The sequence below is a fragment of the Hyperoodon ampullatus genome (assembly GCF_949752795.1).
Source record: "Hyperoodon ampullatus genome assembly, chromosome: 11".
Classification (NCBI taxonomy): domain Eukaryota; kingdom Metazoa; phylum Chordata; class Mammalia; order Artiodactyla; family Ziphiidae; genus Hyperoodon; species Hyperoodon ampullatus.
In genome coordinates this window covers 88677656-88694343 of record NC_136924.1, presented here as the reverse complement: position 1 = coordinate 88694343, position 16688 = coordinate 88677656, and positions in this window count along the sequence as shown.

Genomic DNA, 16688 nt, shown 5'->3' with positions numbered 1-16688 from the left:
GAAAATGTATTAGAAAAAAGAAAAATCTGCAATGAATAACTTAGTTTCTACTTGAGCAAGCAGGAGAGAGAAGAGAATTTAAGAGTAAACAAGAAGAAAAGCAATAATAAAATTAGGACAAAAATAAACAAAACTGAAACACAGGCCAAAAATAGAGAATATTGATCAAACTAAAACCTGATTATTGAAAACATTGATAAAATTAATAAACCCTAGCCAGGCTAATCAAGAAAATAGAGAGAAGACACAAATTACCAGTGTCAGAAAGCAAGGATGGATCATCACAAATGATCTCATGAATATGAATAATAAAGCAAAATACCAGCAACTCTATGCCCACAAATTTGACAATAAATTTCTTAACATACACAAAGTACCAAAATGCACAGAAATAGACATAACCTGAATAGCCCTATTAACTATTAAGTAAATTGAACTAACAATTAATAATCTTCCCCAGGGACTTCCCTGGTGGTCCAGTGGTTAAGACTCTGTGCTCCCAATGCAGGGGGCACGGGTTCAACCCCTGGTCGGGGAACTAAGATCTCGCATACTGCAAGGCACGGCCACAAAAAAAAAAAAAACTCCCCCAAAAGGATAATATTAAGCCCAGTTGGTTTCACTGATGAAACCAAAGAAATAATACAAAGAAATATACAAAAATAATAAGGTCAATATTACCCTAATATTAAAACCAGATAAAGACATTACAAGATAGGGAAATTATTGACCAAGGTCATCAAAAACAGAAAAGTCTGAGAAACTGTCACAGTTAAGAGGAGACTAAGGAAACATGATAACTAAAAATAATGTATCCTGGATGGGATCCTGGAATTGAAAAAAGGAATTAGGTAAAAATTAAGGAAATTAACTAACATATAAATATTACTTAAGAATAATGTGGGTATACTGAGTGTGGGTACACAAGAACTCTCCGTACTACAAATTTAACTGCTAAGGACTAAGGGTTTTCTTTTGGGATGATGAAAATGTTCTGAAATTAAATAGTAGTGATGGTTGCATAACTCGGTGACTATGCTAAAAACCACTGAATTTTACAATTGAATAGGATGTATTTTAGGGTATGTGAATTATATCTCAATAAAGATATTATAATTTTTTTTAATAAAAAATGAAGTGAATGCATGAACTACACATTTAGAGATCATTGAGTTCTATTTTGTTACTTTAATGATATGTTTGAATTATATTGAATTTATACTTGTATACATCACCAATACTCCCACTAGAGGCTTAATAAATATTTGTTGAAAAAAATCAAACATTACGTCTAGATAAAGATAATGTGTAAACTTTCTTCATTATAGATTCTTAAACATGGAATTCCTCTTTTTTCTTGTAATTTAAATGTCACTGAATTCCACCTTGATGCTAAATTATTCAATCAACGGATTCATGTAGGTACAATCACAAAATACATTACTTCTCAGTTCTATCGCTAACCTACTTCTTTGTTGATTTCGAGAGGTATCCCTTTTATAGCATAGTTTCCTTGACAAAGTTTTATTGCAATGATGCTGCTCTTGACACTGCTTTAAGTGAAAATGTTACTATACTACTTCATAGATATTCAGAACCTTTCAGGTTTTGGATGAAGAGGTCTGATTGAAAATCAGATACAGACACATATGGAGAATTCCAAGTTCCCAGTTGCTTTGAAGTTAACTGGAGTGGGCACTTGATTATTATGACGGCTAGAATTGGATTGAAGAATCATACTTAAAGGTGTAATAGAGCTCAGAAAGTGCCAGACCTTAGAAGTACCTGGTCCTTGATTGTAGCAGCTGGAAGTGATTTAACAAGCACTTGAGGTGACAGAATCAAATGCTTTATATGATGAATGGGCTGTTTCAATATAGTAAATTATTTTGCTCTTTAAAAATCAGAATTAAATAGTTTATGTTTTGTGGAGGGGAAGAAAAGAGCTCCAGTAGAAGGGCACACAATCACCTACTTAACAAATGGGAACTGAAATCACAGACGCATTAACACATTTTTCTTTGGCCCACTACCCAGTTTTATGCTCTGTGTTAACTATATGCTCCTTTATTAACTAAAGGAAGTTATATCTCAGTGATTATCTCTTGCAGCATTTGTTAAGGCTCTGTTCTTTAAAGAAATAATATTGGCTGGCATTTTAAAGCAGGTTAATACTGCTTAGAACTTTCAGACACATTAAAAACTTATCAATTTATTTAATGTATTAAGGTATCAATTTCTTCCATTTCTCTATCCATTGACTAAATTGAGTTATACATTTGTTTGTATCTTTCATTTATTTACTCAATCATTCATATGTTTTTTTTTAAAGATTGGTTTTAGCTCTGTTTCTTTTTTTTAGTTAACTATTTTTTTAAATTTATTTATTTATTTATTTATTTTTGGCTGCGTTTGGTCTTCATTGCTGTGCGTGCTTTCTCTAGTTGCGGCAGGCAGGGGCTACCCTTCCTTGCGGTCCGCAGACTTGTTATTGCATGGCTTCTCTTGTTGCAGAGCACGGGCTCTAGGCATGTAGGCTCAGTAATTGTGGCTCCTGGGCTCTAGAGAGCAGGCTCAGTAATTGTGGCTCCTGGGCTCTAGAGCGCAGGCTCAGTAGTTGCGGCTCACGGGCTTAGTTGCTCCGAGGCATGTAGGATCTTTCCAGACTAGGGCTCGAACCCCTGTTCCCTGAATTGGCAGGCAGATTCTTAACCACTGTGCCACCAGGGAAGTCCCCATTCATATGTTCTTGAGCACTAGTCATTTTCTAGGCACTTACACAACTACATCCTAGGAATATAATAGTGAATAAGAGAGTCCTTGCTCTCAAAAGAAATTATCATATATACATATCAATCACTTTAAATGGGAACCTTCCTATTATGAAAAAAAATTCTTTGTGGATTATGTACTGTTGCCAAAATTTCCTTTTTTTTTCTTGAAAATTTTACTAAACTCTGAGCATTAATATTCCTTGATTTGGCTAGTTTAATGCCATCCAAGTTGCTGCTCTACTACCCTTACTAGCACACCCTAAATTAATGAAGTAAAAATTGTTAAAGTCCCCAAACAACTAATTTCCCCTCTACGTGTGTGTGTTTAACAAGACGTAATTATATAAATGGTAAATTGAACAATATATGATTTAAATAAATATAATTAGCTTTTATTTTACTGAATTATGAAATGTCCTATCTTAATAACATTTCTTTGTCCTTACTGTCAAAACCACCAAAACCAAAACAAACATACACAAACTTTGGAAAATCAATTTCTATTAAACATTTTAATTAAATAATAGTATTAATAGGGCTTCCCTGGTGGTGCAGTGGTTGAGAGTCCACCTGCCGATGCAGGGGACACGGGTTCGTGCCCTGGTCCTGGAGGATCCAACATGCCGCGGAGCGGCTGGACCCGTTAGCCATGGCCTCTGAGCCTGCCCGTCCGGAGCCTGTGCTCCACAACGGGAGAGGCCACAACAGTCAGAGGCCCGCGTACCACAAAAAAAAAAAAAAAAAAAGAGTAAAAAGAAAAAATAATAGTATTAATAAAGAGTTATAAAAGATACACTTTAAATGACAGAATTAAGTTACCCAAGTAATTAATTTTAATCTGAGGCTATAAAATTGAAAATAGAAGGAATTGCCCAGGAAATTTAAGTGACCCTAAACCAAACAAAACCAAAAGAAATAAGCAGCTACATATTTTAAATGAAAAAAAAAAACTAGGTAATGAGGTGATTTTTGTTTGCTTCATCCCATTTTACTATTGATCCTGATTAAATTAATTAAATCTACATGCATATTTGAGCTGTGAAGGTCACAACTTTATTCTTCATTTGGAGTTCCAATTCTGCCCTGCTCATGTTTCTCTAATTTTATTTTGATTTTTTAATTTCTTAATTCAGGAATTACAGAATTGAGTGAATTTATTTTTATTTGGATTCACTGATTTTATAGTATATAATACAGAACCTCAAATCTATTATATACATAGGAGGTTTTAGTAAATAAATGAAATTAGCATCTGCTCTGAAAATAATGATGGCTACTTCTGGGTAAGAGAGAAAAATATGAAAATAAAGTTAGTTATTGATTACTCGTTCTCCACCACAAATATTTTAATTTTATTACTTACATAATTCTCTATTAATCACTACAGTTATTTGCATATATGCCTTCCTCACTCAAATTCAAATTGCCTTAGTGAAATATCAAATTCCCTGTCTCCTTCACCCTTATCATTTCAATTAAACTAATTGTATAACATAAACATTCAAAAAGATATCTGTAACAAATGAATAAAAATATAAAAATTAATAATTCACAGTTGTATTTATTAAATAGTATGATATTTTAAGAATAAACAAATACATTTTTTCAGAAATAATTTTATAATAGGGTACATTTAATAAAGCTTTGTCAATGATTTCTCCTTATAGCCTCAAAAAACTTAAACATATTGGAAATTTTTCCCTGTGACTGCTTTAACATCATAATTTTATGATGCTAAATCTAAACTTTGGTTATGAATTTCTGGATATAAAGTTTAAAATTTTAAAGTCAAATTTAACACTTTCATAATAATGGCATCCTAGGTTTTTAATACAATTTTCATAAGTCAAGAGATATTTACCCTTTGATTCGTGACGCTTTACTTATCACATAATAAGTTATGTATTAGGTCCAAGTAAATGGCAATTTATTATAGCTATGTTTTTATACAGTGCATTATAAAAGACTATTATATCCTGGATGGCTATACTCATTTCTCTGTTTTCAAAATGACCCTAGCTCTTTTAACATCATACTTAACAGATAAATTTTCAATACACATGGTGTATTTTGAAATTATATGAAATATATGATATAATTCTGGAAGCATCAACATGTTTATAAACATCCAGTCCTCCATTTTAAGAACAACAAAGTATCATGCTCCATTTTCCAGGACTTCTCATATACCTCTAAATAAACTGAAGCGTATGCCTTCATTAACTTCTCATTAATTCTTGTTAAGATGATTTATTATTTTCCTACTTGGTTTACATTTTTATTGCACACAGCTTTCCCCCTTATACTTTCTTTCTGATTATTTTGATATCTAGAACAACTACTGAATTTAAAAATTTTGATCTCACTATATTATTCCATTAGCATGTGTCAGTTGACTCTCTTAAGTGTTCTAGACAAGCAATCATATTCATGTTAATGAAAATGTTGCCTCTCTCCTCCCAGAACCCATAGCTATTGTCTTTCATGTATCTGATTGGCCAAAAGAATGGTACAGTAAACATTTTAATTATTAGAAGAGTTCTTTTTGTTTGTTTTTTTTCAACATCTTTATTGGAGTATAATTGCTTTACACTGGTGTGTTAGTTTCTGATTTATAACAAAGTGAATCAGCTATACATATACATATATCCCATATCTCCTCCCTCTTACGTATCCCTCCCACCCTCCTTATCCCACCCCTCTAGGTGGTCACAAAGCAACAAACTGATCTCCCTGTGCTATGCAGCTGCTTCCCACTAGCTATCTATTTTACATTTGGTAGTATATATAAGTACATGCCACTCTCTCACTTTGTCCCAGCTTACCCATCCCCCTCCCCAGGTCCTCAAGTCCATTCTCCACGTCTGTGTCTTTATTCCTGTCCTGCCCCTAGGTTCTTCATTACCTTTTTTTTTTTTTTTTTAGATTCCATATATATGTGTTAGCATATGGTATTTGTTTTTTTCTCTTTCTGACTTACTTCACTCTGTATGACAGACTCGAGGTCCATCCACCCATCAATCCCACTACTGGGCATATACCCTGAGAAAACCAAAATTCCAAAAGTGTCTTGTACCACAATGTTCATTGCAGTTCTATTTACAATATTCAGGACATGGAAGCAACCTAAGTGTCCATCAACAGATGAATGGATAAAGAAGATGTGGCACATATATACAATGGAATATTATTCAGCCATAAAAAGAAACGAAATTTAGTTACTTGTAGTGAGGTGGATGGACCTAGAAGAGTTCTTTTTAAGATCATTCTTAATTGCCTTAAAAAATAAAACTGTAATAATGATTTATAGACACCAGATCATCCTGATAGTACTGTAGTCCAAACTCTGAGGTATAATCTTTTTCTCCAGAGATTTAATCATGCTGTTTATTCAGGTCATGCTGATTATTTTTGCTAAATACATTATTAATTACAATAATTTGATGAGCAACATTAGGCAATCAAAAACTTTAAAGACAAAATAGGAGATGCTGCTAATTGCTTGTCTGATACCTACTTTTTCTTGCCAGCAGAATCCCAATTTTGGGTGGATAGCAACACATATGATTATAGACACTGTCTCCCCAGACACCCTTAGAACTATTAAAATCCACAGCTTTCTATCCTGATAAAAAGTTCAGAGATTCAAGAGACATGTGTTTTACCCATTTGCTCATACCCCCATTTTTTTTAATATAAAACATGGGTGTAGTGCCCAGAGCTTCGGTAAACCTCTTGCTATAAGCATTAAGATGATAGCCATGTAATAAAGTTAGCGGATCACAGGGAGGGAGAATTGGAGGAAAGTGGTCAAAAGGTACAGACTTCCAGTTATAGGACAAAGAAGTACTAGGGCTCTAACATACAACATGATGACCGTAGTTAACATTGCTGTACGGTATACAAGAGTTAACAGTGAATCTTAAAGAGTTCTCATCACAAGATTTTTCTTTTTCCTTTTCTTCTCTCTTTTCTTTTTCTGTACCTATAGGAGATGATGGATGTGAGCTGAACCTATTGTGGTAATTATTTCACAATACATGTCAATCAATCAAGCCATCATGCTGTACACCTTAAAATTAAATAGAGATATATGTCAATTATTTCTCAGTAACACTGGGAAAAATAGCTTTAAAAAACTTTTAAAAAAATAGCAGACCAGTAAGAAATATGCCTAGATCTTTCAACACTAGAAGCACAATATCAGCTGATTTCAGGAACTTATTACCATCAAATTGGTTACTTGTTTAAGTCACTCTGGTCAGGTTCCAATCACATAGACTTAAATGCAAATCTACATGTTTAGATAATTATTTTTAATTTAATTTAATTTAATTATTTTTATTGAAGTACAGTTGATTTACAATATTGTGTTAGTTTTAGGTGTACAGCACAGTGATTCAGCTATATATATATATACACATATACATGTTTATATATATTCCTTTTCACATTCTTTTCCCTTATAGATTATTACAAAATACTGAGTATAGTTCTTTCTGCTACACAGTAGGTCCTTGTTGGTTATCCATTTTATATATAGTAGTGTGTATATGTTAATCCCAACCTCCTAATTTATCCCTCCCCCCACCACGCTTTCCTCTTTGGTAACCATAAGTTTGTTTTCTATGTCTGTGAGTCTCTATCTGTTTTGTAAATAAATTAATTTGTATCATTTTTTCAGATTCCACATATAAGCGATATCATATGATATTTGTCTTTCTCTGGCTTAAGTAACTTTTAAAAGAACTGATTCATTACAATAAAATTAGGCAGCATTAAAAATATCCTTTATAAGTTTGTTCCTTTATATTAGTATGTAGTTAATAACATTTTTTTTTATCAGTTGGGCAGTTGGTCTTCAAATCTTAAGCTTCTGGCATCAAGGACTCAATTATTTATCATTTAGACCAACCATACTCCTCAGTCTCAGGTTTAGTCGTTATTGGTGCTACCAAAGAAATAAAAAAGACTAAATATGTCTTATAACCATCTTGCACTCAGGCCTTCTGTTTCTATAGAGAAGAAAAGAGGGCTGTTTTATTTTTTTGAGAACACAAATATCTTTATATTTCTTTCTTTTTTTTATAACTCATTCATAAGGAAGTAATAATCTGCCCCCTGATTAGAAGACTGAGCTTTTTCTCCTCTTCATAAAATTTATTATTCTACATACCAAAATAAAATGCCCCGTCAACTCAGTGTATCCAAAACACCTTAATAACTCCAGCTACACCCGGAGCTAATAACTTCAATGAAAACCACCTTAAGTGAGAAGATCCGTATCCCCTTACTCAGATTCTAGTGATTAAAAGCAGAGTATTGCTGATTTCCTCAAATCATATCCTTTGACATTTTTGTTCTCCAACTGAAATGGAAATTTTAGAAAAATTGCCTTTGGATGATTTGGTTTCTGTCCCTAATATGAGTGTTCAGTTGTGAACAAAAGCTGAAATATCATACGAGCTATAAGAAATAAACTTTTTTGAACATGAAATGATGTTTGAATTTTTTCTTTTATTTAAATAAAGAAATAAGCTTAGGGCTTCCGTGGTGGGGCAGTGGTTGAGAGTCCGCCTGCCGATGCAGGGGACACGAGTTCGTGCCCCGATCCGGGAAGATCCCACATGCCGCGGAGCGGCTGGGCCCGTGAGCCATGGCCGCTGAGCCTGCGCGTCCGGAGCCTGGGCTCCGCAACGGGAGAGGCCACAACAGTGAGAGGCCCACGTACGGCAAAATAATAATAATAATAATAAGCTTAGAAAAATCTTTTAAAATATTCAATGCAAAGGATAAATTTAGACAAATACACATTTTTACAATAAACTAAAATTAAAGAATATTTTTAAATTAATTATCTATTAAAAGGTTTAAAATACTTAATCAATGTAATAAAAAGTAGAGTTCATTAATTTATATTGCTGAACATCTGTTCCTACTTATAATAACGTTGGAGTGGTTGCAGAGTGTATCTTCACATTTTAGATCATCTAAAATCAGATGCTTTGAAAAATTTTAAGTGTATTAAACTTGGTGATAGATACCACAGTCTTGGAAAAAAATTTCATTCTGTATTATTTGTACTGTTGAAAATAGACATTATTTAAAGATGAAATCAGTATGTAAAAAATTGAAATAAAGTTGGCATATACAAAGACGTGACAGTAGGGCCCATGAAATGTCTTTACTATTACATCTACTGGTATATAAGCTTTCAAATTTTTCAAGTTTTATTTCCTATGTACCAGGTATTAGCAAAGTTTGTCACATTGGACTCTACAGTATCCTCAAGTTACTGTGGAATGCAAATCTAAGTTAATTTTTCAAATCTATTAAGGTACATATAAAATATTTCTGTATTTAAATAAATTTCTTTAAAGCACTTTAAAGAAGAAAGGCATTCGCTCATACAACATAGGGTTTTCAACCTTGTTTGTATGCCAACAATGTGCTAGCACTGTTCTAGGTACTGGGGATGCAGTAGTAAACAAAATTTTTCTCATACTAGTATGCATCCTAACAAGCAAGTTGCATTCTAATAGAAATATAAAAGCTAAGCAACAAATTTTATTTTAGCAATTATACCCAGCTGTATACGTCTCTTGTATATATCATCTAGTTCTACTTAGATTTAAATCATATCTTCTCACTTTTCTATCTGGTGGAAACTACTCAGCCTTTAAATTTCACTTCTTCGAAGCTTCCTTTTATACCACTTCCATCACTTCACCCTTGTGTAAAATCAATTACTTCTTCTGAATTCTGATAGTAGCAACTGCATTATATGTGTGTGTGTGTGTGTGTGTATATATATATGTGTATATATATATATATATACTCATTAAATTGCTTTATTATTAATCACATCCTTGACTGTGAGCTTTATTATTAATAACGTACTTGACTATAAGCTTTTTAACATATCTTATTTGTTTTCACATTTCCTATACCTAACAAAATGCTAGATATATGTAGCCACTAAAAAATATGTATGTATATTATTTATATATCATATATATACTCCTATGTATAGGAATATATATAATATATATATATTATATATATGTAGGAAAAAAGTGAATGAAAAATGAATGGAAAAATTTTGGGATGTCTTCGTGGATAGCATATCAAAAGGATAAAATGGTTCAATGAGGAACTAATATTCTATTAGATTCTAATTGCTGCCATAACAAATTACCACAAACTTAGTAGCTTAAAACATCAAAAATTTATCATCTTGCAGCTCTATAGGGTAGAAGTCTGACATGAGTGTCGCTGGGCTAAAATCAAGGCAAGCCTGCATTCCTTTCTGTAAACTCTAGGGGAGAATCTGTTACCTTGTCTGTTCCAGCCTCTAGAGGCTGCATGCATGCTGTCGCTTATGGTCCCCTTCATCCATCTTCAAAGCCAGCAATATCTCATCTCTCTGACCTGTCTCTCTCTGTCCCTAGCCAAGAAAGTTTCTCTGCGTTTAAAGATTTCTGTGACTAGATTGGACAAATGAGATAATCCAGAACAATCTCCCCATATCAAGGTCTTTAGCCTTAATCATATCTACAAAATTCCTTTTCCATATAAGGTAAAATATTCACAGGTTCCTGGGATTAGGATGTGGACATCTTTGTTTTGGGGTTGGGAGCATTATTGTGTCTATTATGATTAAGAGCATAATAATAGCTTGGACATGGGTTGCAGTGACTGTTAGTAATATGTAAAAATAAAAAAGACCAGTAATAGAGTAAGTTGTAACAGTCAAATTAAGACATTATAGAAATGTATCTAGTGAAGATATTTTCTCCATACTTTTTGAAGAATTGAATAAGTAAATAAGTAATTGAGTAAATGGAGTCAAGGAAAATTACATAAAGAAATAAGCAAGCAAAAAATTTTGACAGACTAAATATAGGTCTAAAAGCATCAAAGCCAAAAACAAGGTTTTTTATAGAAAATTAGTTTCAGAATTATAACTTTCTTCCAATAGAAAAGCAGAAAATATGAGGGGAAATTCAGAAGTCTGAACTTCAGACTTCAGTTGCCAGATATCTTATAAGGTTTGAATGTACTGAAAAAAAAATAGATCTTTTGCAATTTCCCCAAAGAGGTCAAAGCACTGTTAGGGAAATTGTCCTGATGTCCAGGCTGTAATTTCAGCGGCTCAGTTTTGTCCCATCTCTTCTACTTATATTCCCAGGAGCCATCCACAGTAATGCCTCACCATTTTGATAAACACATCCATCAAATACTACTACTTGTCAATGACATCAATTTAATTTTATTGTAGACAGGGTCAGGAGCAAATATCCAATTGACTACCATCCTCTAAATCACATATAAAAATACCCATATTTGTTGTTGTCACCTCCGTTTATTTGAAGGAGAGAAAGATAAAAAGAACATTTACCCTTGTAAATGTCAGCAAGGAACAAAATTTGGATAAAAGGAGAGTGGTGATCACTCAAGGAATGATTTTTTTTTAATTAAGCTATTTTTTGAATTCTGGTCTTATTTAAGTTGAAAAGCTGGGGGGGGGTGTATTTTTAAATTTTTTTGGCCTTGCCTCACGGCATGCAGGATCTTAGTTCCCTGACGAGGGACTGAACTTATGTCCCCTGCAGTGGAAGTGCAGAGTCTTAACCACTGGACAGCCAGGGAAATCCTGAAAAGATGTTCTTCTGATTCTGGTTTTGAGCCTATTCATTTGGCTTTTCAACATCTAACAAAACTGTCATTCAGACAATATGTCTATCCCCATAAGCATGTGAGGTTTGCTTATCTCCATAAATCAAATGATTAGTTCATTTGTGTAAAATACAGTTACAATCCTGTGCTTTGTTATAGAAGCAAAGTTTCTTTATTCTCTATTTTAAAATGTAATCAGATGATTTCAGAGTAATATTGTATTTAAGAAATTATCTCATTTATGGGGCTTCCCTGGTGGCGCAGTGGTTGGGGGTCCGCCTGCCGATGCAGGGGACACGGGTTCGTGCCCTGGTCCGGGAAGATCCCACATGCCGCGGAGCAGCTGGGCCCGTGAGCCATGGCCGCTGAGCCTGCGCGTCCAGAGCCTGTGCTCCGCAACGGGAGAGGCCACAACAGTGAGAGGCCCGCGTACCGCAAAAAAAAAAAAAAAAAAAAAAAAAAAAGAAAAAGAAATTATCTCATTTAATCCCACACTTTAGAGATGAGCAAACTGGAGGGATTTAGTGATTTGTCCAGGGTCACATAGCTAATTGGTGGCAAATTAGGAAGTAAAACTCAGTTTAAATATATTTCAATATTCTTCCTCACAACCAAGCTTACCTTCAGAATTTCTCCTTTCTTCTAGCAACATCAACATTTGCATTCACATTGTTCTATAATATACGTATATATTCTCCTAATTAATGGCTTTAAAGGACCAGAACACTATTGTCAGATTACATCTGCCATGATGATATTTGCATTTTTAAAAGATCACTCTGACTTTGGGAACAAAGGCAGGGATTAGAAGAGGGAAAAATGGTACACATAAGATGAACTGTTAAGAATAGATTGCAGTAGTATAGGTGGGAGATGATGGTAATTTTGTCTAAATGAATGTCCATGTAGAAGCAGAGAACATGGTTCTAAATTAGTTAAAATTAATAGGATATGGTGGTGGGATAGTTATGGAGAAAGAGGGAGCAGAAGGTGACAAAAATGATTTCCAGATTTGGGGATTACACAGTTAGAGGTGTGGTAATCTTATTTACTAAGATAGGAAATGTTAGAGAAGAACCAAAGTATTAAGCAGATTTTGGTAGGCTACGATGCATTAAAATAATTCCCCAATTTTAGTAACTTTTATCAGAACAAAGTTTAGGTTTTTTCTTCATTGTTAAAATACAGACTCTGGAGTTAGACGATCAGATTATGAATCCCAACTACACTTACTAAATGAATGTTCATGAGAAATTTACATAACTGTGCTCTGTCTCAGTTTCCTCATTTGCCAAATAGGATTTTCAGATGAAGAAAATAATTGTAGTTTCTTCCTACAGTTGTTATAAGAATTATATATATATATATATTTTTAAACAGGACATGACACATAGCAAGATTTCAATGAATGTTAGCTAATATTATTACTATTCCTATACTCATTCCAATGAAGAGGAAACTAAAGTATAAGAAGTTGTCTATGGCCATACCACCCTGAACACGCCTGATCTCATCTGATCTCGGAAGCTAAGCAGGGTCAGGCCTGGTTAGTACTTGGATGGAAGACTTTTCTTATGACCTAGAATATTGTCTTACCTAGTAAATGATTAATGTATACCTAAAAAGAGTGTATGTTCTCTTAGAACATTAGAATGATTAATGACAAAGTTTCTGGGGGTGAGTGCTTGGATTTGCATCTACACTTGAGTACTTTCTAATATGTGATCATGGAAAAACACTTAACCTCATTGTGATTTTGTTTTTCTATTTGTGAAATGGGAATAGAATGAAAATACTTAGCTCATACATATAAATATCTTGCTCATCTTTTATAAACAGTAAACATGCCATATATGTTAGCTGCTGTTATTTGTTTTATGACTATCGTAATACTTGCCTTTGTCATCATCATCCACAGCAGCAAAAATTACATCAAATAAACTTGAAACACACATTGAGACTCAGTAACCTGATACAGGTTACTATGTATTAGGTTACTGAGAGTGATTGGAAAGTGTGTGATTGGAGAAGACATTAATAGGTCATCTCCAGGGTCATCTTCTCTTCTACTCTATACTTCCTCTATAGTCAATCTCATCCACCTAAATTCACACAGAACTTCATATACTAAACATACATTTATTCATGATTCCCAGATTTAAAATTTTGAGCCAGATCTTTCTGAACTCCAGCTGTCCTAAGTCACTGTTTACTAAAAAGCATTACTTAGCTCTTTCAAAGGCTCTTGAGGCTCCACATGTCTGTCTCTTTTGATAGATGCACGTATATGTCTCTCTATAAGTGCCCAGTTGCATGTCAAAGCTGCATTTTGAAAGATAAACTGTCCTGTGCTGCAGAGGACAAGGTCTTGGACCAGCAACCTATGGTTCTCTGCTGCTACATTCTTAGCCTTTTCCTTGGGACTTGCCAGAAGTGACATCTAGTATTCTCATTTGATCACATATCATTTGTTCTAAAGCTTGAATTTGTGCAGAGCTTTCTATTGCTCTGTAGCCTACTCTATACCAGTGGTCTTTTGAGTCACTAAGTATGTTACAAATGTCTACAATATCCTAAAAGGCCCACCAAGCACTGTACATCTTTCTGAGAGGTAGGAGTTACAAAGAGCAATGACTTGTTCTTTATCTTGGATGGGATATATTAGATCATTGTACATCTACAATATTCACTAATAAAGTAGTCCACTGTATCTCTGTAGGATGAATTTTGTATCTGCTCATGCTCATATCTCCTAATTTGTCATAGTTCTTTCCACCCCTTGCTTCCCAAGTATAATTAAAATATGTCATGAATATAAAAGAACAATTTGAGATTTCATAGAATATCCAGATGATCAAGTTTTCTCTGGACTATATTGTGACAAAGAGCAAGAAAATAATTCAAGCTATAGCATAAAACAATGACGATGTATTGCTGTCCATTCCAAAGGAAGACAAATTGTTCTGTTCCCCTTTCTCCATAAGGACAAAAAGAATGCATTCACCAGATCAATAGCTGCATATGAGTGCCAGAGGCTTTGTTGATTTGTTCTTGTACCAAATCCATATTCAGCATATCAGCTGTGATGGGGACTATTATTTGGTTACCTTAACAGAGTCTTCTACCATTTGCTAATCCAGAGAGTATTTTGATGAATTGAACTGTGATATGGTAAGACTACCACACCTAAATCCTTTAAGTCTTTGAAAATAGCACTAATTTCTGCCATTCAACTTGAGATAATTGTATTGCTTCTGATTTTCTAACTGAGCCAAGGAAGTGTATACAGTTTCAAAGACATCCTCTTCAGCTTCCCTACAGTAAAGTCTTGGTTCTTACTCCACAGGAAGCCAATGTGAAAGTTTTATCAGCTGCTAAATGTTTTTATCCTTATTATGTACCCATGACTGGAAAAATGACCACTGGTTGGTGCTCTTATCCATTGGATCTGCTGTGAGGCAAACTTAGTGCAGGAATGCATGTATCACCTGACCTGTGTGTTCCTCCTCTCTAATTGAGGGCCATCGTGGTGTTTTCGCTTCCTTGGTATTGCTTAAGTTCCTGATTTATATCTAATAGCCCTTGGAAGACCTATTGTAAGTAAGGAAACTGGATTATGATTTTCCACTGTGGTGACTAACATCAGTCTTCTGCTCGCCAGCTGTTTATTGTTTTTGTTGTTTAGTCAAATAATGACCTCACTGGCTGCTCATCTTTCTTAGGTCTAATAACTTAATGGTTTGTTCCCCCATATCGTATATTCTATGTATCAGCGCCGCCTGCTGGTCGTTCCAGTCTTGTTGCTCATTACAGTAATTGCATCCACCTTAGGTCTGACAATTATGTGCTGCTACCTGGCTTCTGCTGTTCTTGAACCCAGTCATCCCCGTTGACAGCATACTTCGAAGTGTCATATCTGCAAAGAATTGCTTCTTTGGACCTCCTGCCCTTTTCTCCTCCCAATGTCATCCTAAGCACCTATACTTCTAGGCTCCTGTTAAATTCATTCTTTGTCATAAAGCATTCTCAGATACACCAGCCAGAATGAGTCAGTCCTATGCTTTCCTCGCATTTAGTTTGTAGTAGATCATCACATCTTCTCAGGGTCTGTATTGGAGGTAGTTATGTATTTTATTAAAGTATAGGATCCTTGAGTAGGGAACTTTGTCCAGTTTATTATTGCATCTCCTAAAGTTCTTTTCCTAACAGTCCGCTCTCCTCCTTTTTGAAATAGATGAAGTCACTGAGTAAAATTAATGGATATTTTGAGAAAATATAAAACATATAGTACAAAGGTTCTGGATGCTTATTTATTTCAATAATTAATATTTCATTAATTTGTAGATACTAGAAATTAAGAAATAAAAAACAATTCAGAGTTGTGATTCCCTAGGTCTATGTAAGGCAGGTGCTAAGGTGTATTCTATAGAAGTGTATTTATTGTATATGAGAATCTCATCTGTAAAGAATGGCAGGTAAAAAGGAAGTTTATTAATTTTAATGGAGCAACTGATGTGTATTACACCAAAATCCTTCTACATCTAGTATATTACATTTACCAGCGACTAATTTAAATAAAGTAACATAGGTGAAGTACTTGTAATGATCCACTTATATATACATTTATATATTTTATATATCTACACATCTATAGATATAGATATATCTTGAAATTGTTAGAGGAAGGAATATAACAATAGTGATTTATTTATGTTAGCAATTCTGTGCTAGTTTACTTTATCTAAAGATCTCCAGGGCTTTACAAACATTAACATCTCCTTCTTATCCAGTTAGATAAGTATCATTATCCAAGTTTTATAGTGAAATGATGGAGGCACAAAAAGAGATTAAGTGATTTCTTCAAGGTTACCGTCAGTTGTGATAGGAAAAGGATAGAAGTTAGATTTACGAATCTCAGACTTATGCTTTAACTATCCTTGGGCTCTGTGTATTAGTTACCCAAAGTATCCAGATAAGAAGTTTGAGACTACAGTGAACAAAGACCATATAGTAAAAACTAAGTATTTGGATATTCAACATCACTGATTAAATAAGTAAAAGGTTTAAGCACAAATCTGGAAAGCAGATTTTACTGAAAAGGAGATTGTTCATAGTTTGTAATTACATAAGATTGAAAGAGATTGTGTTACCTTATGTGCCAATCAGTTTGTATATAAGTGTATACAACTGTGCTTTGAGAAAATTCTAAAACTTTATATCAAGTAAAACATGTTT